This window comes from Sorex fumeus, unplaced genomic scaffold, assembly GCF_029834395.1.
Source record: "Sorex fumeus unplaced genomic scaffold, SorFum_2.1 ptg000010l, whole genome shotgun sequence".
NCBI lineage: Eukaryota > Metazoa > Chordata > Mammalia > Eulipotyphla > Soricidae > Sorex > Sorex fumeus.
In genome coordinates, this window is record NW_026606067.1 from 43,970,466 (window position 1) to 43,996,325 (window position 25,860).

At 41.4% G+C, this 25,860-nt stretch overlaps 1 protein-coding gene across 2 annotated transcripts in view; it reads left to right on the plus strand.

The window, feature by feature from the left end:
- The window catches only part of KCNMB2 (potassium calcium-activated channel subfamily M regulatory beta subunit 2), a 367,680-nt gene that overhangs the window by 227,520 nt on the left and 114,300 nt on the right, over nucleotides 1-25,860 (plus strand). The window contains exon 1 of one of the 2 annotated variants that reach the window (XM_056110682.1): nucleotides 14,260-14,372. The exons of the other annotated variant lie outside the window; for it this stretch is intronic. The gene's annotated coding sequence lies outside the window, so the exon portion shown is untranslated. Of the gene's footprint in view, nucleotides 1-14,259; nucleotides 14,373-25,860 lie in introns of those variants that run through there. 2 annotated transcript variants of the gene reach the window in all.

Consider the following 25,860-nt stretch of genomic DNA (forward strand, 5'->3'; position numbering starts at 1 on the left):
TTGGGGTGACCTCTAATCACCCTTCTAGGTGTTACCATATTTGAACCCTATCAAATATGGTACGACAATTCCAGAAGATGGGTATTTAGTGTCTTATGATGTGTCGCCATGTCCACTTGCCGACATACCAAATTCCACAGGACGGATATGTCGTTCCCAACGTTCTCCCTTCCGAAATCTGACACGCCATTTCGTCGGTAAAGAAACAAACAGCACCCGGCCCAGACAAGGTCAGACCTGAACACCTGAAGAACCTGCCGTCAGTACTCATCAATACACTGGCTCGGCTCTTCACTCGCTACCTGTCTGAATGCAAAGTTCTGTCCCAATGGAAAACCAGCAGGACCGTACTACTGTTCAAGAAGGGAGACATCCATGACATTGGCATCTATCGCCCGATCTGCCTATTGTCTGTCATCTACAAGTTGTTCACTCGAGTCATCCTAAATAGGATTGGCAGACAACCATTGAAGGACAACCATGCGAGCAAGCAGGGTTCCGCAAAGGATTCAGCACCATCGACCATATCCACACAATAACCAAGCTCATTGAGGTTTCTCGGGAGTTCAAGATGCCGCTCTGCTTAACGTTCATTGATTTAAAGAAGGCCTTTGATTCTGTTGAGACGGAAGCAGTCTTTGAAGCCCTAGCCAATCAGGCCATTCAAGCCCAATACATCAGGATCCTCCGTGAGCTGTATTGCGGATTCACTACCAGGATCTCACCATTCTACAAAGAAGTGATCGTTGATGTCAAGAGAGGGGTGCGGCAGGGTGATACCATTTCACTGAAACTCTTCAGTGCCACCCTTGAGAACATCATGCGATGACTGGAATGGGAAGGAATGGGAGTGAAGATAGATGGTCGGCAACTACACCACCTCCGCTTTGCTGATGACATTGTTTTAATAACACCAAGCATCAGCCAAGCGGCACAAATGCTGACCGACTTTGACCGTGAGTGTGGAAAGGTAGGACTACAGCTGAATCTTATGAAGGCAATGTTTATGAGAAACAGCCTTGTTCCTGACGCCCCATTCGCTCTCAATGGAAAGACCATCTCCGAATGCAACAGCTATGTGTACCTAGGTCAACATGACAAATGAGAGGTCAACATGACATGTTCGAGAGGTCAACATGACAAATGACCTGGCACCCGAGCTGAGCAGGAGGAAGAGAGCGGCTTGGAACGCCTTCAAGAACGTCGAAGAAATAGCTAAGAGGATGAAGAACCTCCGGCTCCGGGCACATCTCTTTGATTCCACTGTTCTTCCTGCATTAACATATGCCTCAGAGACCTGGGCCCTACGTAAACAAGATGAGAATGCTATTCAGGTCTCCCAAAGAGGAATAGAAAGAGCTAAGCTTGGAATATCACGTTTCACTCAAATGAGAGAAAGAATCCGGAGTTCTGACATCCGTCGACGATCAAGGATCAGGGACGCTGTCTCAATTGCCAAGGTGTCGAAAATCAGATGGGCTGATCACGTAATGAGATTTAAAGACGACCGTTGGACTAGAGCTGTTACTGACTGGATTCCACGGGATGTCAAAAGACCCTGTGGCCGCCCACCTACCAGATGGTCAGACTTCTTCGTCAAGGTCATGAACGATCGGTTTGAGGCCCCTCATGGTCCCGGAGCGAACAGATGCCATTGGGCTACACTAGCACGCGACAGGGACAAATGGAGACGTTACTGGTGCCCGCTCGAGCAAATCGACGACTAACGGGAAGTTGAGTGATTAAGTGATAAGTGTGTTTATGTACCATAGTTTCTTTATTTGGCCATATGTTCTTGGGATTATGTTCATCGCACGTCTATTCACAATACCCAAAATCTGGAAAAATCCCAAGTGCCCAAGAACAGACGACCAGAAAAAGGTGGTTCTAAAGTGTAGTCAAATATGAGGATTTACAGTGGCTTCCTTAGGAATGTAACGTAATTGTTAGAGTTTCCACTTATACCTCTATTAACATACTTACTTACCAACATGAGGTCACTGTCACTGTCACTCCCGTTGTTCATGGATTTGCTTGAGCGGGCCCAGTAAAGTCTCCATTGTGACACTTGTTACTGTGTTTGGCATATCAAATACGTCACGGGGAGCTTGCCAGGCTTTGCTGTGCGGGAGAGATACTCTCGGGAGCTTACATATGAGGTAAATGAGGTAAAATGCTACTGTTAGCTTCTTCTTGTACTTCAGAAAATCAAGGTAATAATAGGTTAAGAAACTTGCTCGAACAGGGGGACTGATGCAAAGGTCTCTACTCCTTTCTTCTAAGCTGTAGAAATCTCTGCATCAAGGTGTGGGCAAGTGTGGGCATTTTCCAGTTAAAATAATGACATCACCTACAATTTACTGAAAACTCCCTTTCTATTACAAACTATGTAAATTCCTTTGTTTTATTTACTTCTCAACACCAACAAAAAGCTTGCAAGGAATATTAATGCCCCACTAATAGTTCTGTTTACAGAGTGAAAACTGAACCTCAGCTAGAGGTTAAATAACTTCAAAGGAGATCTTTCAGAGTGATCTAGTGATGTGAACTCCAAAGTATCTGATTTATGACTCTTAATTATTAAACTATTCTGTACTTAGTTGTTAATTCACTAATGCATGAATGAAAAAAATATGAATGAATGATCTTTTGGTCGCTCTATCTTTGCCTTTTTTATCAACATGCTTAGCAAGCATCCCGGGTTTACAAGAAGCTTGGCTCCTTTTTCAGATTAAAATAGAAAAAAAAAATAGCACACACTAGTTGCATTTAAGAGAAGGGAGGAGGCAGGGATCAATGTTATGGAAATGAGACTTTGCAAATGCCCAAAGATTTTGTTGCTAAAGCCAATTTGCTGGTTTGCAAATGAAAGCGCTGTCTCTGCTTTTCACCACTCTGTTTGACACCTTTTAAATTCAAACAGGAGGCTTAACATCTGCTGTGTGTATTAGAAAATCAGGAGGGCTGTGAACACTACACTGAAGATGTTCGGGATATATTCAAATATTTCCGTTGCCAGGCAACACACTTCCTGCTTTCCAGGCATCTCAACTTAAGTCACCTGGGCTTTAGCTCTGAGGAGTCTTGAATTAAACTTCCAGCCATGTGTGTGACACTCAAGTGTTGCAATAGAACCATGAAAAAGGGCACTTGCTTTGATACAAGTTTTTTGAGTCTTGTCAAAATCGAGAGTCAGGGTTAGCGCTAAATCCATAGCAAAAGATGAGTTCATGCAATGTGGTATTTTAAAGACTCGGTTTTTTGGTTTGTTTGTTTTCGTTTTTATGCAGTGAAACTTCATTGTTCAATGATAAGGATAGAATTGAACTTTTTGTGGTGAACTTCATGTACTAAATATAGACGTTGATTTATAATGATGCATGACTGAAACACATTCGTTGTACTGTAATGTTACTTCAATTTAAAGAAAATATGTTTAGCAGGAGACAGAGAGTAATACAGGGTTTCAGGCGCGTGCCCTGCAAGTGGCTAAACAGTCTGATCCCAGCATCACGTGGTCTCCCAATCATTGCAGGGTGCAACTCTGAGAGACCCTGAGCTCCACCAAGGAGGCCCAAGAAATCCCACCCTGCAGAGCCTTCACCGCAGCCCACTCTCAGGCCTCGTGCTGACCCACCAGTCTGGTTGACCAAAAACCATAGACAAGGCTGTTGGGTCTCCTGAGAACCAATTTCAGAGGTCCCTAACATTTTTTAAATAAAATAAGCACCGGAAATGATACTTCTAAAGTAGTCAAAATATAAAACATAAACTATTTTTAAAAAATCTTCAATCATTGAGTTCAGCAAGTTTAAAGAAACTGACAGAAGTATGGAAGAGAAATTCAAATTTAGTGGGAGAATTTTAAGCACTGGATGGTTTAAAAACTGTTAATAGTAGGATTTCATGCATAAAACATTCCAGCACCACATTCTCTGCCAGTGTCCACTCTCCTCCACCCTTATTTGAGGGTCCCGGCCATAGTAAGCTTCCTACTGAAGACCAGTTCTATAAGACCTCACTCAGTATTATATTCTCCAGGTTCAACCACAGAACAATAAATTGCATGATTCCCTCTCTTTTCAAGTTGAGTAATGCTCTTTTGTATATATGTACCATAGTTTCTCTATCCAATATTTTGTTCTTATATACTTGAGCAGTTTCCAGGTTTTGGCTATTGTGAATAATGCAGCAATAAACATAGGAGCTCAAATATCTTTTCTGAATACAACTTTTGGGTTCTAGGGAAGGAGTCCCAGAAGAAGAATTGCTGGTTCAGATGGAAGCTCATTTTCTAGATTTTGAGGAATGTCCATCTAGTTTTTGAAAAGGCTGAATCGGTTGATATTGCCACCAGCCACGAATGAAAGTCCCTTTATCCCCACATTCATGGCACCATTCGTTGTTTTTGATCCTTGCAATGTACACTAGTATCACTGGTGTGAGATATGTCTTTGTTGTTTTGATTCAAATATCCCTGCTAATAAGTGATAAAGAGAATTTTGATATACCTTTTGGTCATATGAATGACTTCTCTGAGAAGTTCTGTTTGTCTCTCCACTCATTTTCTGATGAGATTGGGTTTTTTCCTTGTAAAGTTCTACAAGTGCTGAATTTATCTTGGATAGTGATGACACATATTCTTTCCCATTATTTAGGGTGTCTTTCCATTCTGGTCCTCATTTCTTTAGGGTGGATAAGTTTCTCAGCTTGATGTGGTTTCATTTATTGATTTTTGCTCCCATTAACATAGCCAATGGCATTGAATCATTAAAGATACATTTAGGTTCAATGTCATAAAGTATTTCACCTATATTTTCCTCAGTATAATTTACGAACTCAGGTCCGATAAAGAGACCTTTAATCCATTTTTATTTGACTTTTGGTGTTAGAAATGGATTTGAATCTATTTTTTTTTGTATGACTGACAAGTTTTCCCAACATCATTTGTTGAAGAGGCTTTACTTGCTCTACTTTGTATCTTTTGTTATATTGTGAAAGATTAACTGTCCATATACTTGAGGATCTGTCTCTGGATTCTCAATTCTATTGCATTGTTCTGAGAGTGTCCATATTTCAGTTCCACACTGAAAAAATGTTTTGATTGCTATAACTTTATAAGTATAACTTGAAATTGGGAAAAGAAAGCCTCAGATATTCTTTTTACCAAGAATTACTTTGGCTATTGGGAGAGGAGTATTCAATTTAAACAACACTTAATTTGTGTGTTTTAAACATACCACGGGTATTTTTATATGGACTGTGTTGAATTTGTGCAATTTTTTGGCTAAGATCATCAGTTTGACAATATTAAACCTTAGAATCCATGAACAGGGGATATATTTCCATTTCCACATGTTCATTTTTGTTTCCTTTACTAGTATTTATACTTTTCTTTGTATAAGGCTTTCACTTCTTTTGTCAAATGATTCCCAGGAACTTGATTTTCTGAGACACAATTGTGAATACGATTTTTTTCAGCCCCCCTCTCTTTTATTTCATTATTTCCATATTTAAAAAGCCATAAATTTCTGCACATTAATTTATGGTGCTCGAGCGGGCCCAGTAACGTCTCCATTGGAGACTTTGTTGTTACTGTGTCTGGCATATCGAATACTCTCGGCAGCTTGCCGGGCTCTCCGAGAGGGGCGGAGGAATCGAACTCGGGTCGGCCATGTTGGCCGCTTGTAAGGCGAACGCCCTACCCGCTGTGCTATCGCTCCAGCTTCCAAATAGCTAAAATTAAAAACATTTTAAAGATTCTGGAGAAAGTCATGGAGGAGGCCCTGTTAAATATTGTCTAGGGCTGGAGCGATAGCACAGCGGGTAGGGCGTTTGCCTTGCACGCAGCCAACATGGCCGACCCGAGTTCGATTCCTCCGCCCCTCTCGGAGAGCCCGGCAAGCTACCGAGAGTATTTGATATGCCAGACACAGTAACAACAAAGTCTCCAATGGAGACGTTACTGGGCCCGCTCGAGCAAATCGACGATCAACGGGAGGGCCTTTACTTTACTAATTTATGGTGATAGCACAGCAGTAGGGCGTTTGCCTTGCACAGCCAGTCCCGCTGAGCCAGGTTCGATTCCTCCGCCTCTCTTGGGGAGCCCGGCAAGCTACCGAGAGTATCTTACCCACACAGCAAAGCCTGGCAAGCTCCCCGTGACGCAATCAATATGCCAAACACAGTAACAACAAGTCTCAAAATGGAGACGTTACTGGGCCCACTCGAGCAAAATTTTATAGTCAGTAACTTTACAAGTTATGGTTTCTAGGAAGTTTTTTGATAGTCTTTGGGGTTTTCTTTTTCTTTTTTTTATTTTTTGCTTTTTGGGTCACACCCAGCAATGATCAGGGGTTACTTCTGACTTTGCACTCAGGAATTACTCCTGGCAGTGCTTGGGGGACCATATGGGGTGCAGGGATCCAACCCGGGTCAGCTGTATGCAAGGCAAATGTTCTACCCACTGTACTATCTCTCTGGCCCATTCTTTGGGGTTTTCTAAGGATAGTATCATGTCATCTGCAAGTGGTGAGAATTTGACTTCTTTTCAAATCTTGGTGCCCTAAACATAGCTTTCTTGACTAATTGCTAAGGCAAGAGCTTCTAATACTATATTAAATAATAGAGAGTAGGAAACCTGGTCTGTGTGCTGGATCTTAGAGAGAAGGCTTTCAGTTATTCACAGTTAAATATGATGTTTTCTGTCAGCTTGGAGTAAAAGGCTTTAACTATATTTTTTTAAAAAAAGGTCCTTCAGCCCCATCTTATTGAGGATTGAGGATTTTTTTTTATCTTGAGCTCTGTAATTTTGTTTTGTGGCAAAGTCAGGGGTACACTGGTTACAGTGAGAGTGTCACATGTTGTGGGACCAGATATCACACCAGGCAGTGTCAGGCTGGCGAATTGCACTTTAATTTTTTAAAAAATTTATGGATACAGTTATATAAATATATATATGTGTGTGTTGTAACAATAAATACTCATTGTGTTTTTGTGCTCAGGATTAAATTTATGTCCTAAAACATGCATGGCAGGTGCTGTACCACTAAGTCACATTTATGGGCCTGAGAATTGAGGGGGAAAAGGATCTGAACCACACCCAGTGGTGCTCAAGTGGTGCTCTTGGCTCTGTGCTCAGGTGTGATCACTGGCAGTGTTTTGGGGACTACATGCAGTGCTGGGAATTGAATCGAGGTCAGTCACATGAGGCAAGCACCGTAACTCCCGTAATATTTCTCTGTTCTTGAGGAATTTTTAACTGACACATTAACTCACTACTTTAAGTAGTTTCAATTCCTGCTTACCAGTCTCCCCCAAATTTTATTTTCCTGTTCTTTTACACGATCCTAAAGAGATATTATTTTATCTCCATTGTAATTCAGCAAGAAAAATATTTCACCATTTTTAGAGAAAGTGTAATTGAGAGTGTAGATATATGATCGCTACTTGGAATTCATACCTAGGTTGAAGAACTTTCAAAGGAGTACAGGATAAAAAGTACTTTCTGCTGAAAGCTTAAATCCCAGCCCAGACCCTGGAAACACACATTTCCCTTTCTGATCCCTGAAGGCTGACTATAAGCCAACTTATCCAAACCAGCTACCAGGGTCCCTATCTATGCCGTCAGAGACTCTCCGTGGTATGGCAGATAGCCCTGAGCTTGAAATGATATAGTTACACCGAAAATAAATGTACCAGCTAGAGAGTATCCTTGGGGCATAGGAGGACGTCAGCACCCAGCTCCAGCTCATTCACAGACGAAGGCTTCACCGGAGCCCCACACACAAGTTCCATCATATCTGAGCCTCCTGTTTGTCTTTCCTCCTCCCAATCCCTGGAACAATAGATCTAGAATGAGGAAGAGACACAACGTAGTCAGGGAACTTAGAGGACACAGTTCTCAGGGACTTCACTCAAAACCTCAACTCATCCTAACTTTAGAGTGCCAGTGCCAGCTAGAAGATTCATGTTTCCTCCCTGTTTATGTTTTTGTGCTGGAGCGATAGCACAACAGGTAGGGCATTTTGCCTTGCATGCAGCCAACCCGGGTTGATTCCTCTGTCCCTCTCAGAGAGCCCGGCAAGATACCAAGAGTACCCCACCCACACGGCAGAGCCTGGCAAGCTCCCTGTGGCATATTTGATATGCCAAAAACAGTGACCAGTCTCACAATCTAGACGTTACTGGTGCCCGGTCGAGCAACTCAATAAACAACGGGAGGACAGGACAGTGCTACATTGGGGTGAGGAAGTGGGATAGGAATACCAAGTGGTGTGAGCTCTCAGCTTTCTAAGGAGACCCAGGGGTCCCTCTCAACTATTCTCCATGATGCTTGCACAGGGGATCCCAAGTGGTGCCAGGGATTAAAACAGAGTCATCCATGGGCAAAACAAGTGCCCTAAACCCTGTATTGTATTGCCAGCTGCTTCCTACTGTTTATTGGCCTCAAAACAGACCCAATGTTCCAGAGGGTTCCAGAGGCACAGTTGTTTGTGGAGGTTCCTAACTCAGTGTGGGGTATGCGTATGTGTCTGCACAGAAGCTTGCATGCACATTTGCACACCCTGATGCATATGTCAGAAGAGGCAACCAAGGAAGCTTTGCCTCTAAAATCTATTAAAGACTACCCAATTCTGGGCCAGATGAGATGGTGTAAGTATTTAAGGCACTTGCTCTGCACATGGCCAACCCCTGTTCAAGATTCACTGTACACAGGACAGATTCAAGAGTTGCAAGAGTAAGTCTTGTGTACAGAGCCAAGAGTAAGCCCTTGAGCTCAGCTGGGTGTGACCGCAAAACAAACCAGGAGCAAGAAAACAAAACAAAATAAAACATGCCCAAGTTCATCCAGCTACTAAACGGGATATGGAGAGAATCATGTAAATTTTGGGACTTCCTTGAGGATTCTCATATTTCTATTGAAACATTCAAGTGTCTGATATTACAGTATTATAATTTTGCCTCCTATGTCTCTGATGAGCTCTCAGCTTTCTAATGCTTCCTCTGTTCCAACCATTTTCGTACTTAGTCATTTATTCCACTAACGTTAGATATTTGTTGAGTGCCTGTGGGGGACATAGTATGAACCGAACGGACACAGGCCCTACTCTCAAGGGACATAAATGAGCACTTCCCATATTCCAGCATCAATATTAGTCCCTTTGTATCACTAGCTTATTAAGTTTTCTTTGCCTTGAAACCTCTCTACAATCACATAAAGTATGTATTATGATTAATCAAATTTTTTTAGAAGAGAAAACTGTCTCTGAAAAGGGAGGAAGTGAACTTGCCAATAGTGAGTCAAAATGCAAACTTTGGTCTTCCGGAATGTAAATGTTTTATCATCATGCCATATCGCTTCTATTTTAACTGGATATATTTGCATTTATTTTAATTAAGATTAAATATCAGAATACAAGTAAAGTCCTTAATGTAGTGCTGAAATTTAATCTTCAGTAGTTATTTTTATTCTCTGTTCCTGCACAAGCTTTCCTTAACCAAAGCTCCCCAATCCTATCAAAACAAAGTTCCCTGGATAAGTACCAGATAGTATTCCTCTTGTTCTGGTCCTGCCTCAAAATATATTCTAACTCTCCTCTAAGTAATCCCTGATAGGACTATGATTTTCAGTGTGCACCAGAATACCTTCTCTTCAGAGAAGTCAGAAGATTCAACAGCCTCTTGGAATTCATAGCAAGGTAAAATCTCTCTGTGTCCCACTAAATTTAGTCTCCCAAAGTCCTAGAATTTGCTCATAAATACTTCAGGATTTTTGAATGAGGAACTTCAGTTGTAACCCCTAAGTATTCTGTTTGGTCAACTGGAAGGTGAAATGCAAAAATTTCAACAGACTCCTTAGAGACTTCTTATGCAAGTCCTTGAAACCACAAAATAAGAACCAGCTTTACGATTTGCCTTAGGAGGCTTCTCCTTAGAATCCAGCTCCAACCCACAGAAGTGAAGAAGGCTGGAGCCCCAGAAAACGCAGTAAGCCCTCTTGAAATCAAAGCAGGACAAGCATCATACCCACTATCACCTCAGTCAGAAGGCAGAGAGGAAAGAACATTTTCTTTCATCTTATCATTTACTGATAATTTCATCTGCCTCAGGCTAGATTGAGTGAACAACGCACTGTGATAACATTTTCAATTGATGTTCTTGTTGTAGGCGAATTGCTTGACTTCTCTGAACATCTGATTGGATATCCATAAGTAAGAAAGATAACTTGGAACGTAGTTCATTGTTATTATTCATTTTGGGGCCACACCTGGCCATGCTCGGGGCTGATTTCTGACTCTGTACTAAAGAATAGCTCTTGGGGTGCTCAGGAACCACAGACAGTGCCAGAGATAAAACCAGAGTCCGTCATATGTAAGGGAAGTACTTTATTAACCCTTATACTATCTCTCTGTCCCCTGTGACCCTGTAACATACAGTGTCTCTAGAGGTTTTAACTAGGATCAGTTAGCTGGTTTACAGTGACACTCAGCAAATGTTGACTCCTATTGCCTCACCTTCTGTTCATCGAACGTGATGCTTACAGATGCCACTGACTAGCAAGGATACAGAGATTGTAAGTGCGATCCTTCTATTGTGCTACCCAGCTTTGAAATGTCCATACCATATTCAGACCAGGTAACCAGTATATTTGCTAGTTCATGTCATCTTCCCCCAATAGAAAAATAATGTGACTGACATGTTTACTAGGTAGCCTAATACCCAGATGCTGCAACTTGTAGGTATTGTCTAGGAGAGGTAGAACTTGACATTAACTTCAAAATGCACTGTAATCTTGAAAACCTATCCCAAGGGACTTTCTAAATATTTCTTTATCAGTTGTGAATGTGGTAGTGGAAGAAGGGTTCAGAATGTGGAAATATGCAGGTGTTGATTATCTATCAAATGTTGTTTGGTGCCAGCCCTTGTCTAGGTGGGGAAGATACCAGGCTGACCAGGACAGCTGGGACTGGGCTCCACGTGGCACTTCAACCAGTGATAAAATATATAGCAAATAATAGTTTATAATACTGATTTCAGGCAAACAACATGTGAGACACTGCAGTAGTTGTTTTTGTGTTTGTTTGTTTGTTTTAATTTTTATTAGTGAAACACCATGAGGTACAGTTGTAGACTAACAAATTTTTGTGCTTGGGTTTCAGTTATACAATGATCGAGTACCCATCCCTCCACCAGTGCCCATTCCGCACCTCCAATGCTCCCAGCATCCCTCCCAACCCCCACCCCCATCCCACCCTGCCTCTGTGGCAGGGCATTGACCCAATGCAGTAGTAGTTTTTACATGTATGTTATTTTATCAAGGATCACATAAGCTTTAACATATTTTGTATTCTCCACTTTATAGATGGGAAAGCAGAGAGGTAAAATGACATATTCAAGGTCACATACACGATCAATATCAGTGAGGAGTCTGATGGGTCCCAGTAATTTCTGCGTTTTCTACTATCCAAAGATATTTTCTACAATGAAGCATGTGGTCAAAATCACTACTTATAAAACAAAAAGCAAATTGAAGGAAAGCAAGGAATCTAAATCTGAAGGTTTAGAAGAAATGGATGTAAGAACTCATCTTTGACACATTTAATCTTTAGTTTCCTTTTTCTATGCATGCAAGTGCATTCCCTTGGGAAAAGAAGAGGTTGTTTGAAAGTGAAATGACTGTGGATACTGTTGATAATGCTCAGTCTCATGAAAATCAGGACAAAATTGTGACCCTGATTTTTTGTTTTGTTTTGTTTGGTGGGTACAGCTAGCAGCGGTTAGGGCCTACTCCTGGCTCTGTGATTAGTGATCACTCCTGGCAAGGTTCAAGGAACTGTATGAGGTGCTGGGGAGCCAATCTGGATGGACAGCATGTGAGGCAAGTGCCTTGTTATTGTATTATTTCTTTGGCCCTTAAAAGCGTAGTCTTGAGATGATTATTCTAAGGACTGATTTCAATAAGGCATATGCAGTGATCTCTATGTGGGAATCCATTCATCTTGTTATATTTTGTATTTGTATACTCTCATGTTGATATGAGCAAATCCACAGAGAAATTGCATGTTGTTTCTGGAGATTTTCTAAAATCAAATCATTGTTAATTATCATAACAAATCAGGCCTTTGAAGCTGGTCTCCATGAATGGTCAGTGAGTATGCAGAAGAAAAATAATAATATTGGGGCTGAAAATGAAGAAAAAGACTTAATCTATTCCTGTAGTCATCTATTGTAATTCTTAGAGATCCCTTTAGAGATCTAATCCAACCAAATCAGAAACCAAATGCAGGGAGGAATTGCCTTATTGAAAGTTGCACATCTCATTGGTCAGCAAGACTGTTCTGTGCCCCTCTCTCATCCCCTCCATAGTGCCCTACACCCCCCCACCCTCATCCACTTGCCTCAACTGCAAGAAGCATTAATCCAAGGCTTTCAGCAGTGCCCATCATGCCATCTGAGGAGTCATGCTTTAAGACCACCTCCCTGTCTATCCTAGTTGGGCTCATTTTGCTCAGTAAATGGAGGGAGCCCCTTAGTTGTGGTCTGGGAATCACGGTATCACTGTCGTCCCATTGTTCATCAATTTACTCAAACGGGTGCCAGTAGCATCTCCATTCATCCCAGCCCTGAGATTTTTAGCAGCCTCTCCTTTCTCGTCTTTCCCAGTGCTGCCATATTGGTATTGGAGGCTCTTTCAGGGTCAGGGGAATGAGGCCCCAATATTGTTACTGTTTTTGGCATATCGAATATGCCACAGGTAGCTTGCCAGGCTCTGCCGTACAGGCGGGATACTCTCGGTAGCTTTCTGGGCTCTCCAAGAGGGATGGAGGCTTTTTCCTCTAGGAGCTTTGTTTTATTGTCTCTGGATCTGGCCATTGATGAGATTATATGGCCCAGGGGCAGTTTGTGGGTCCAGTAGCGAAGCTAGTGGAATGTGGGGGACCTGGGTGGAGGAGGCCCAGTTCTCATCTGAGCAGACTTGGGGATCTCAGCCACAGGTCCCACATACCTGGATTCCTCTGCCAGCTCCTTCATGCGTGAGGCTCATCCAAGCTTGTGGAGAGTGGCCTTGAGTATGGCTGTGACTGGGTTCTGGAGGTTTCTGGCTGCTGGAGTTCTGCCTGGTGTGGGGAGGGAGACTCAACCTGCTCCCCTTTGAGAGGCCCCAGTGAAGACAGCCTGACGCAGGGGCAGGAGGTTCTGGGATTACCCACTATTATAAAACTTTTGGTCCTGTAGAGTGAACCCATGTAGAAGTTACCAAATAATAAAGGCCCAGCACATCTGTGAGCACTAGCTTCAGGGAAGAACTTGTCTTGGTTATCTTATCAGAGTCTGCTTATTCTTAAAGAAAATAAAATTTCACTCGCTTATGAAAATCTTATAATTAGCTTGTTAACTCTGAAATGCTCCACACAGTTTCCTATTGTCTGTACAAAATGGAACACTTCAGATAAAAGTCACCAACCAGACACATTTGGCATTAACTTTTTAAGAAAAAAGAAAAATCATAATTCCTGACTATGATTCAATTATATGTCCCTTCAGTTGCACAGAGAGAGAGAGAGAGAGCTGAAAATATCAACATGCATTTCTTCTTCCCTAAAGCTAGCCTTACTCCATCTTTCATTCCACTCTTCATCCAGCAGATATTTGTTCAGACCTGCTAACTATTTGGTCCAAGACTATGTATCAGCCACAGTTTTGCCTGGAGGAATTCACTGGGCAGATGACACTCCAGTGGGTATAGAGCAAACGCTCTCCTAAACTCTAGAGGATGGGCACAGTTTAGGAGGGGCAGTGAAGGGACCAGCTATCTTTTCTTGACAACCAGGAAAGACTTCACAAAGGAAGTGTCTTTTAGCCATATCTTGGAGGACTAGAGGGCATTTGCTGAGAAGTGAAGATGGGGAGAGGGCACTTGGGAGCAAGGGAAGAGCAGGTGTAAAGACAGTCTCAGGGGAAAGCTTGATGTGGCTAGTGAATTAGGAGGAGGAGGAGCAGACAGGACTGTATGAACCAAGTTCAAAAGGTAGGTTGCCAAGCTATTACAGCTCCTTGGATCCAAGTGAAAGAACATGTACTTGCTAAACTGCCTGCAAGGATTTTTGCTCCTGTGCAGGCTTTAAAGCAACCAGATAAGGTATTCCACTTTAGGGTCATTTAATTAATGATTGTCAATATGAGACCTAGCTTTTGCACTTGGGGATGGCCTCCTATTTCTTAAGAAGAGACCGACCATGGAGAGCAACTGATCCAGTCTATAGCTTAGAAATAACAATTTCTATAAACATCTTCGGCTTTCTGAATTTCCTGATTTCAAAATTCTGTTGGTCTGCCAATGTTCCTGTAACACTGAAGGGGAATACAAGGTACTGGACTGCTTTGTTTGTTTTGGAGGTAAATTACAGATATTTGAAAGGTTCTAGCCTACTTTTTCACTAGAGGGTTTTAAAAAGAGAGTTTGAAACTGATTTGAATAGCAGCTCGTGTTCCCAAGAGTTTTGTGCTTTGGTAAGCAATGTTGGCTGATTATTGCCTCATGCTTTTCTGTAACAGCTGCCTGTCTCCTTTTAGAGATCTATTCTAGGGGGATTGTAAGAGCCACAGAAGGGAATTTAACTCCTGAATACTCAATTTATTTTGGCTAGAGATAAGAAAGAGCAGTGGTACAGTTGTGTTTGTTTGTTTCAGAAAGTTGGCAGTTGTTTGAGGCAAACAGTAAAAGGTTCTTTCTGTGAATTCAAAGGGACTTTTTCTAAAGTCATCCTCTGAAATTCACGTTCTCAATATTTTAATGTTTCTGCTTATCTGTGTCTTTGAGCTAATGTCGTTTTCAGTTAGAATTTGGCGTATCTTCCAAGGATGGACAAGTTATGGCCTATAACACAGCAATGTTTTTCTGTTTTCTGAGTCTCATTATAAATCCAGTTTGCTGCAAACTTTACTCATGCTCCTATTGTTGAATTTATATCCAATCAGGAAATTCCCTTTGCTCATACAGTGACTATTTATTTAATCTTATATGTACTTGGCACTTTAGAGTCCTGTGTATATTTATTTAATTTATGAAATTTAGTTTGCTACTCACCTCTAATTGTAATCAAGTGATTTGACAAAGGACTTTGATTTTGAGAGCTTCCTGTTCACGGTAGAAAAACAACAGAATTGACCAGGGAAGACTGAGGTCATTTTTTTAAGAAGCAAAGTGATGTTCCACAGGCCTGACTGAGTTTTAGGTAGAGATGTGTGGAATTTCCCACCCTTACCTGGACCCATTCCCTGACCCACCCCTCTTCTGAGAGGTGTCCTTGCTGGCAACTGTTCCTCAATGAATACATGCAATCCCTCTTACCAGAGTTTATAACTCAACACATCCCCAGTGGCTTTTCTGAATTCACCCCCGTAGGCTCATTCCCAAAGGCTTAAAGCTCAGTGTTCTGCAACTGAATCCCACATACCCAGTAAATCTGGGTTTCTCTTTTGCATGTAACATTTCTAACATTTTTTCACATGTAAGTAATACACATACTGACCTGAACAACACCAAATACTGATTGAGTCTTATTATATGTCAGAGACTGTTAAACTTTCCTCTCCTGTCTCCTTTACTGCCCTTTACACAATCTTGTCAGCTACACGTTTTCCTTCGTTTTACAAGTGAGAAAACTTAAGAGAGTTAATTCACCTGGGTAGTGGGGAGGGTATCCCAGAACTGGCAAGACACAGAACAAGGCTTAAAATTTGCATTTATTAATATCACAAATATTTGGCAGCTTCTCAGGAACAAAAGTTTTTCATGCCCATACATTCTAATATTTATATTACAGAACCCAGGACACATTGGACCAGGCCTAAGTTGACCCTAAACCAGAGAGGAAAGTATCCCCAGTACACACCTGTTTCTCTCTGCATCTGACTCGTTTAAAGAGAAGTGCTAACAATTACAGATCATGGTATAATCAATCTATCTCTTTAGGCAATGCTTTTAAAACATAAAACAAACTCATGAGGAATAATCTTAATGGAAAGCTTGTCAGTCTCATGATGACATTTTCATATCTGGGTACTTTTTCGTAACTAAGGAGAGCTTCTGAGGTTCCAACATGTATAATTATATATACACATAAAATGTTAACAAATGATGTATGTATCTAGTGCATGTGTACACTATGTATACATTAGGACAATGTTATACATTAGGACTTTACGTATACATGAGTACACTAGATAAAATCCATAGGGTCGTTGTCCTCTAGGTTGCTTCAACTAACTTCCACAGTGTGAAGTGAATAATTGAAGTTGAAAGTCTCCTGTGTGGGGCTGGAGCGATGGCACAGCGGGTAGGGTGTTTGCCTTGCATGCAGCCAACATGGCTGACACAGGTTCGATTCCCAGCATCCCATACGGTCCCCTGAGCGCCGCCAGGAGTGATTCCTGAGTGCATGAGTCAGGAGTAACCCCAGAGCATCACCGGGTGTGACCCAAAAAGAGAAAAAAAATGTCTCCTGTGCTCATATCCCCCATAACAATTGGTTTCCTTGCCTGGGAGATAAGATGGCTTTGGAAGTTGGAGAGCACTTTCAAGAGGGAAGAGCACATACCTTGCAAGAGGCCGCCATTTGCCTCTCTCTCTCCTACACTGCAGGGATGGCTCTGCCTACACTCAGCAATGCAGCTTCAAGCAACACTGAATTTCCAGGTCCTAACCCTGAAAGACTGACTGGCTCATGAAGCACCAGGAGCAGCCCCCGGGCTCCCAAACACAACTGGGAAGGTTCCTGCAACAACAAGATCATTGAGTTAGGAGGCAGGGGTAGTCGCTCAAGAAATATGATCATCCTGTATGATAATGTGTTCCTAAAGGTTTATTAAATCAAACTTGTCAACTTGTTCAGCAAGCATTTGGCAAACATCTTCCTTTCAGGCAGTGTACCAGAATAAGTAATAACTAGAAAGGTGAATGATAAGGGCCAAGACAACCTGAGAAATAGATGAATAAGAAGGTTGTTGATGGAAACCTATCCAGGAAGAGAAAGAAGGGTCTTTTTTGTTGGTTCTGACATCTTTGATATCAAAACCATAACTTAGTTTCCCCAAATCTCAGTCTTCTAGGGCTGTGACTGTTCCACCTTCACCTTTCACAAGTTTTGTTGCTTCGTCACAAATAAATGGATGTGTTAGTCCTTTTGTGTGTAAAGATTATTTATACCTCCTTCCTTGAGAATAATCTTAATTGTGTTTAGTTTCCTACTCTTCTAACGGCATTCCCTGATCTGGGTTCCTAGGTGAGGGCTCTTCTCCACCTCTTCTTTGGATATGACAAATCAGAGCAACCCCTGGTCACTAACAGCTTCTTTACTTAGAATATAATGCGGTCTTGTTGCCTTTGTTGTCTGACATTTTCTTAGGATCCTTTCTGGCATTATTTTATTTCATTATCCTGCATTATATTATTTAAAGGGGGGGTAACCTGCCTGAGAGTATTTCCTTCCTTCTTTACTTCATTCCCTCCCTCCTCCAGCTCTCCCTCCCTCCATCAGCCTTCTCTCTCACTTCCTTCCTTCCCTCCCTCCCTCCTTCCTTCTTTCTCTGAGGAGTCCCTCTCATACTGTCTCTTCCCTCCCTTCCTCCCTCTCTCCCTCCTTCCCTCCCTCCCTCCCTCCCTCCCTCTCTCCCTCCCTCCATCCTTCTCTCCCTCTCTTCCTTCCTTCCTTCCTTCCTTCCTTCCTTCCATCCTTCCTTCCTTTCTTCCTTCCTTCCTCCCTCCGTCCCTCCCTCCCTCCATCATCCTTCCTTACTTCTTTCTTTCTTTCTTTCCTTCCTTCCTTCCTTCTTTCTTTCCTTCTTTCTTTCTGTCTTTCTTCCTCTTTTTCTTTCTCTCCTTCTGAAGAGAACCCCTTTATCCTGTGTTATGTTTAAAGGGCGAGTCGCCTCCCTAGTTAGAAGGTTAAAGAAACAAGAACAGCCCCTTCTCTGAGGAACCCCTCTCATGCTGTCTCTTCCTCCCTCCCTCCCTCCCTCCCTCCCTCCCTCCCACCCTCCCTCCTCCCTCCCTCCCTCCCTTTCTTCCTTCCTTCCTTCCTTCCTTCCTTCCTTCCTTCCTTCCTTCTTTTCCTCCCTCCCACCTTTCCTTTCTTCCTTCCTTCCTTCCTTCCTTCTTTCCTTCCTTCCTTGCTTCCTTCCTTTCTTCTTTTCCTCCCTCTCTCCCTGTCATCTTTCCTTCCTTCCTTCATTCATTCCTTCCTTTCTTTCTTCCTTCCCTCCTTCATTTACTTCCTTTACTTCCTCCCTCCCTCCTCGAGCTCTCCCTCCCTCCATCATCCTTCTCTGTCTTCCTTCCTTCCTTCCTTCCTTCCTTCCTTCCTTTATTTCTTTCATTCTCACTTTCTTTCTCTTTTTCTCTCCTTTCTCCTGGCTCTAGAAGATATTAGCCTGTATGCTTGCCTGCCAGTCTTCTTCCTTCCATCCATCCTTCCTTCCATCCATCTTTCTTCGTCCTTCTTTCATTTTCTAATAAAATATTCTTGGGATTTTGGGAGGGGAGAAGGAAAAAACTACCTGAGTTTGTCTATCTATCTATCTACCTTTCCTCAAGGATGCAAACCATTCTCTCAGAACTTAGATAGACCTGTCAGATCAGAACCATTTCCTTATCTCGTCCCTGACCCTGGCATCAGATCAGTGTTGTGTCTTGTTTTGTCACTAAAAATATGCAACCTCAGGCAGGTTATTCCATCTGTCTAGACCTTAGTTTCCTGGGGTGAGACCAGGCAGGATGGGAAGGAGTAAGTTCTTAGTTACAACAATGGTGAATGCCACAAGCCGTGTTGAGACAGATCTGAAGCTCTGAACAAGTCCGAGTTTCTCCCCTAGCTGCACATCACCTGAAAACTCAAGGAGCACCTGGGTGTGCCCCAGCCTAATCTTTTTCTCTGCATAGTTAAACATTTTGATAACTGAACCCATATAATCCTGCAGCCATCTTAGGGACACAGATCTCCTTTCTCATACAGTCATGGATTTGGAGTCCCGGTATCTCTGGGTGCATGGCTCTGCAGAGACCCCAGTTTTCCTGGTGGTGGAGAGTTTGGTTGAACACCAGCTTTGTTCCTCTGGAGGCCTCGGTGGGTGCCTGAGTTCAGAGATTCTCACTGTCTCTGGCCCCGAGTCTTCCTCAGAAGCCTGGCTGCACCAGATCAGCCCTCATTGCTTCCCTAACTGCTTTAACAGAGCACAGTGTCTTACAGCCCTGCTGACTTTCTTGCATTTCCATCTCTTCTTTCTTCTTGTCCTCGCAATGTTTGACACACTTTTTTCTAGCAGGAAACCAAACCCTGCAGAGCGACCCTGCCATTGCTCAAGCAGGTCAATGTCACGGGCTTTCTTCTCACCAGACTTTTGATCACAAAGGAGTTGCAGGATCTCTGCACTTTTCTCTGGGTTCTATGGCAAGCTCCTTCTCTTCAGCTGATGGAGATGCCCCGTGTGACTCTGGTCCCCTGGGAATAGGTAGGAGGCCCTTGCTGTGTAACTCCTAGGTTACCACCTGCGTGTTTCTGCTCCAGGTCTCTGAGCCGCTTCAGAAGCTATTAGCCCTGTTCTCAAGGGACAACAGCCAATATCTGTCTCCAACTGTCTCCAACGCATTCCTTTTCCAAGTATGATTTCTCTTTTTCTTATTTCCTGCTTTCCCCTTTCAAATCCTGTTTTCCTTGCATAGTTTGGAAATATATATGACTTTCAAGTGGGACAAGTTTACAAATTTTATGCTTTCTTTTGTTCAACATCAAAATCTCTGCTTGCTGTCAACCGAGACAAATCATATCTGCTGACTTCGCCATCAGAATATCTAGATATTTCTTCTTTTCTCACCTTCTAAAAATCATAATGTAGTAAAATTTACAGTCTCTTTTTGGTGTTTAGTTTTGTGAATTTAAAGGTGTGCTCTTCAAGCCTGTGTTCTCTGTTGAACATGTATCTCACTGGCTTGCTTGCCTCTGTGTCTTTGCTCATCTATTTCCACTCTGGAGAAGCCAAGGTTCTTTCTCAAACGTGTACTACATCCTTTCTCTCTCCTCATATCTTTCTAAATAAGTCTCGGTAAAATTCACCTTATTTCATGAAAATAAATATATAAACACATGTTTGGTTTACTTAGTCATCAGGAGGGTCTACCCAACTGAGACAGCCTTGTGTACTAATCTTCCCAACCCACCCCACCCTCTGTCTCTGATAACCGTTCCCTGCAGTCTTACCCTTTTTTTTTTTTAGAATAACATACAGTGGAAATATTGCTACGGTATGCTATCCTTTGGTGCTTAAGTATTTTAACTGACAAATGCATTAGAAAAACATTTATATTGTCATGTGAATAAATACTTTTCTAATTTTTACGTTGCATTGTATTCCACTATATGGAAATACAAATGTCTAGGCACTCATACTTTTTTGGATATTTGACTACTTCCCAGTGTATGCAATAGTTTTTGTATGAACATAGGCTTGTTTTCTCTGAAATAAGTACCCGAGGACACAATTGCAGGCCATATTGTGCGTGTTCTGACTTAATAAGAAAGTGCCTTACTACAGAGATTCTTCACACAGAAGAACTAGAGAAAGCGTAAAGCATCAGAAACAAGGAATAAACAACAGATTTGGTAAATATACTGATAATTCTTATTCTGAATTCTTTAAATATATTTGACCTTGCAAAGCCAAAATTTGAATATTGTCCTAAGCATTTATAAAAGAGAGCAGATGTAATAAAGTGATTACAAATTTAAGGCAAAAGATAAAGATAAATAAGTCTATTGCAATGTACAGGTCAATCACTAGAACATTATACTAAGACTTTTATGGAAAAAAAAGATAAAAACTAAAAATATTTTGATAATTCAAAGTCTAAGAATAAAAAACAAGAAATGAGAAATAGGGGGGAAACTGGAAAACAAACAGAAAATATATAATAAAATGATAAAAAATTTCTCCCAGAGACTTGGCCTCTGCATCTCCATATCTACCTCTTGAATCCAAAATAAAGTCAAGTTTAATGAGTATTAAGAAGACTTTAAATAATGTTTTTAAATAATGATGTTAAATTTTTGTATTATATTTATTATTTTTCAAATGTATAGTTTAGAAGTTTTTTTAGAGACACTGAATCTGAAGAGCATTAAGATTGCTTGTATGGACCAGATTCCATTCTGTTGGTTGTATGTTCTCTTTAGAAAAACCTATTCCAGGGCCAAAGACAAGACTCGGCATATGCCCTATATGTGTTGAGTCCTGGGTCCTTGAACCCCCCAGACACATACACAAATATGTGCTGACATACATTCAAAATATATCACTTATATGTACTTCTAATTTTCCCCTTAACATCCCAGAACAGAAAAGCTCCACATGAATGGTTCATTTAGGATTGTGAACTGCTGAAGCAACATAACTCAGTTCACAGCCTGTCACTGTTTTTGTTTATTAGTCTTTCTCTAGTATTTGACCAATAGGACAAATTTCACTTCTAATTTCACTTCTAGTTTCCTTTCATTTATTCACCCATCCTGTTGTAGTCATGCCTTCATCACTCCCCTGACTAGACTACTATTCTACAACTTAAAATCTAAACAAACAGCAAATTCATATCCATTAACATATCTGCCATCTGCCAGTTCCACTAAGCTGTTTACTAAATAAGAATTAAAAGTTAATGATAGCCAAATTATTAGATATTTAATAATTCATTGAAAGAATATAAAATAGTCACATGCCTTTGTGACAGAACAAGAGCACATCAATTCCAGTCTTCATTACATTTTGAAACCATGTACTGATCTCAGTACATATTTCCCCCATCCACAAGAAGAGATTCCCAACTGGCTTTGTGTACTTCCTCCACAGAGCTCATAGCTCTGGCGTTGCCCTGTTTACCATGAGAATTTCAGTTCAGTCTTTGGACTGTAATTGAACGTTTTCTCCTTAAGAAGGAACATTCCTTCATTTCTCTGTGTTCTTTGTGCTAACCCTGCCATGGATACCCCTGTCCTAATTCCTGAAACCTGAAAATATGTCCTGTATATGGCAAGAAGAACACTGCAGATGTGATTAAGTTCATGACCTTGAATAAAGAGATGATTCTGCATTATTCAGATAGACTCAATTCTAAACACAAGGCTTTACATGGGGAAAACCTTTACACTTGTGGTCAGAGGGAGTCACATCTGAGGAAGAAGGGTTAGAGAGAGCAACATGGCTGACTTTGAAGATAGAAGAAGGGAGCCAGGAGACAAATATGGGCAACTGCTAGAAAATTACAGGAAATTCTTCTTTCCTCATGCCTTCAAAAGGACTCCTCCCTGCTGACTCCTTAGCTCAATAATCTTTATCTCAATTGGGCTCAATAAATTCCATATCATACTGGAGCGATAGCACAGCGGGTAGGGCGTTTGCCTTGCACGCAACCAACATGGGCGACCCGAGTTCGAATCCTCCGCCCCTCTCGGAGAGCCCGGGAAGCTACCGAGAGTATCTCGCCCGCACGGCAGAGCCTGGCAAGCTCCCTGTGACGTATTCGATATGCCAGACACAGTAACAACAAAGTCTCCAATGGAGACGTTACTGGGCCCGCTCGAGCAAATCGATGATCAATGGGAGGGCCTTTACTTTACTTACTTTTACTTTTGGTATCCAGAATTATAGAATAATGAAAGTGTTGTTTTAAGCCACTACATTTGTGGTAAAATTTTATAGTAGCCATAGCAAACCAAAACAATCCCCTCTGGGTAGAACTAATTGTTCTTCTAATTCTGGCATGTGAGAAATGCCTGTTTCATTTCACACTTGCTGCAAAAAATATGTACAAAATATCCCTCGTACTATATAATATTCTCTGCTCTTTACAATTGACTGTAACTACTTTGAAAGAAGGCATGTATGGATCTTATCCCAGAACATGGTTCTCCTTGAGTTCATTCATTCATCTCACAAAAAAACTATTGAGTCATCACTCACTGTTGCTCCTGGCACCAGCTGATAATGACAATGCATATTAACATTGGGCTTTCAATCCAATCTGTTTCCTGCCTGTGATTTTTCATTAAAGAATAGAGCTAGAATCAAGCATAATAAAGATGGGTGATTTCACCCATTTCTGAACATGAACAGCATTCATATCATTAGATCTGGCAGTCAAAGGACATTAAAGACATATCTGTAGCCACAAAATCTTCCCAGGGAATCAGTGAGGTTATTTTGGGAACTATGTTGGGCCAAGGAGAAGGGGGAGAAACGACAGAAAGGAAATGCAGTTGCTTATTTTTCACACAAAGAATGTCAGGGAGGAGGCTTCAAACAATGTACCCCATGACACAACCAGACAGATGAGTGTTTCTAAGCCAAGTTATGAGTCATGTTAGCACTGTTGTGAGGAAGCAAAAGAGGTGAAGTCAACTTTGGAGATGCATTTGTGTGCTTCACTGTGTTTTGCAAGAGACACCTACTAGTCACCTCTGCCAGCAGCAGATCTAGGAGGTTTCAGTTCAGTTCCCTTTCATCTCTTTCTCCCTCTCTGGAAATGCAATACTTCTACCATCTCAACCTCAGTTGCAATTATGCTTCTCCAAGTGATACTTGCAAAGACACTGTCTATAAGGACATATTTCTACCTTTAAAAAACTATACTACTTTATAGTTGGCATCTTACCCTCTATATAATATAATGAAAAGTTCTCCACTCCTGGGGCATTACTATTACATGCAGTTGTAATAGTAATGATAAATTATTTTATCATTTATGCTTAGTGCATTCTCTCACAAATTTACCTTATTTCCTGTTTTTCAGTGTTGAAAATCCAGGCCTTACATATAGGTATGCTAATTAACTTTGCAGATGAAGAGTTTTTAACTTTCTCTGCTGTAATGTAATTTTTCAGATGTGAAATGGAGGATAAAGAAGCAAACTCCTTTGCTTCTTTGGATCACGTATTTGGATCCCAACACAGCTAAAGGAAAAAAGTTCTCATCAGTATTGTTAAACAAGGGGATGCTATGATACAAGGGAAAAAGAAAAAATTCTCAGAACTGTATTTTTATTGAAATTGAAAAAATGTGGCACAGGGTAGTTGAGTAAGTCAAGCAAAATATACCTTGGTGTCTAAAATTTATCAACCTCTCCTAGACAGTATTTCCTGTACCTTAGAATCTGTTTGTTCCCAGATCACAGGATTGATTGAGAAGATGCTAAAGTGATTGTGTCTCCCAGAGTGAGGTTTTGTAGCTATAAGCAGACCAAACTCCAGTCAAGCATTTCATTAATTCTCTACCATCTTCTGTGTTTTGTTTTTGCCTTTAAAGAAAATATCAGCTCTACCCATAAAATTGAAATCCCTCTCTCTGGGCCATGTTTTTCTGGGTTCCTACATCCTGACTTGTTAATTGCATCTGGTCAATTTTTCAAATAGTCCGGGCTAGACTGGTTAGCCAGGTCAAATATCCCTTCAGAAAATTCTTTGCCTAATGAGTAGAATGATAAAGTAGTTATGTTGGTAAAACACTGTATTTTAAATTTTCATTTTCTTGCATATTTTATACTTTTCTTCCCAGTTTACTGTGTTTGGCATATCAAATACACCACGGGGAGCTTGCCAGGCTCTGCCGTGCAGGCAAGATACTCTCGGTAGCTTGCTGGGCTCTCCAAGAGGGGCGGAGGAATCAAACTTGGGTCGGCCATGTTGGCTGCGTGCAAGGCAAACGCCCTACTGCTGTGCTATTGCTCTAGCCCCCCATTTTAGCAAAAGTAGAAACCACTTTTTCATTGTTTTTAGTTAGGCTGACCTACATAGTTATTTACAATAGGTTTTTAGAGTTACATGATTTTATCATTCCTGTGGCTGTACAATATTCCATTGGTGTGTGTGCGTGTGTGTGTATGTGTGTGTGCGTGTACCAATATATTTCTTAAAAGTGGGTTAATTTTTCTTCCTCCAAGACTTGTCTTTTGTGACATATATTGATTATAACAGACTAGTTTAATATGCTACTAAAATAACAATCTCAAAATCTCAATAACTTAGAACAATAGGAATTTTTTCCTCACTCATTCTGTGTGTCCAGAGCAGGTCGCCAAGATTAGTCTCAGTGTAGTCATTGAGAAAAGAGATTCAGACTGACAAAGCAGTCACCATTTCTTCATCTCAGTGGAAAAAGGATAGATAGAGCCCAGTGGGACACACGTCAGCTTCCATCACAACATATCCAACCACAAAGAAGGAATCCTCTCCACAAGGAAAAGTGCAATACGACCATTTCTAATAAGTTAGAGATTTAAAGTATTTGGTGAACAATACTAATGTATGTTACTATTAAAAATGTGTTCTGAGGGGCTGGAGCGATACTACAGTGGGTAGGGCATTTGCCTTGCACACGGCCAACCCAGGTTCTATTCCCAGTATCCCATATGGTCTCTTGAGCATTGCCAGGAGTAATTCCTGAGTGCAAAGCCAGGAGTAACCCCTGTGTATCACTGGGTGTGACCCAAAAAGCAAAAAAAAAAAGTGCTCTGACATTGTCATTTGAATCATAAATTTTTAATTGCATACTTTACCATGGTAAAAGTGCTAATTATTGTAATAATCATGGGTAGCTTGCCAGGCTCTGCCGTGCGGGCGAGACACTCTCGGTAGCTTGCCAGGCTCTCTGAGAGGGGCGGAGGAATCGAACTTGGGTCGGCCATGTTGGCTGCGTGCAAGGCAAATGCCCTACTGCTGCGAGCGATAGCACAGTGGTAGACGTTACTGGGCCCGCTTGAGCAAATCGATGATCAACGGGAGGGCCTTTACCTTTTACCTTTTTTTTATTGTAATA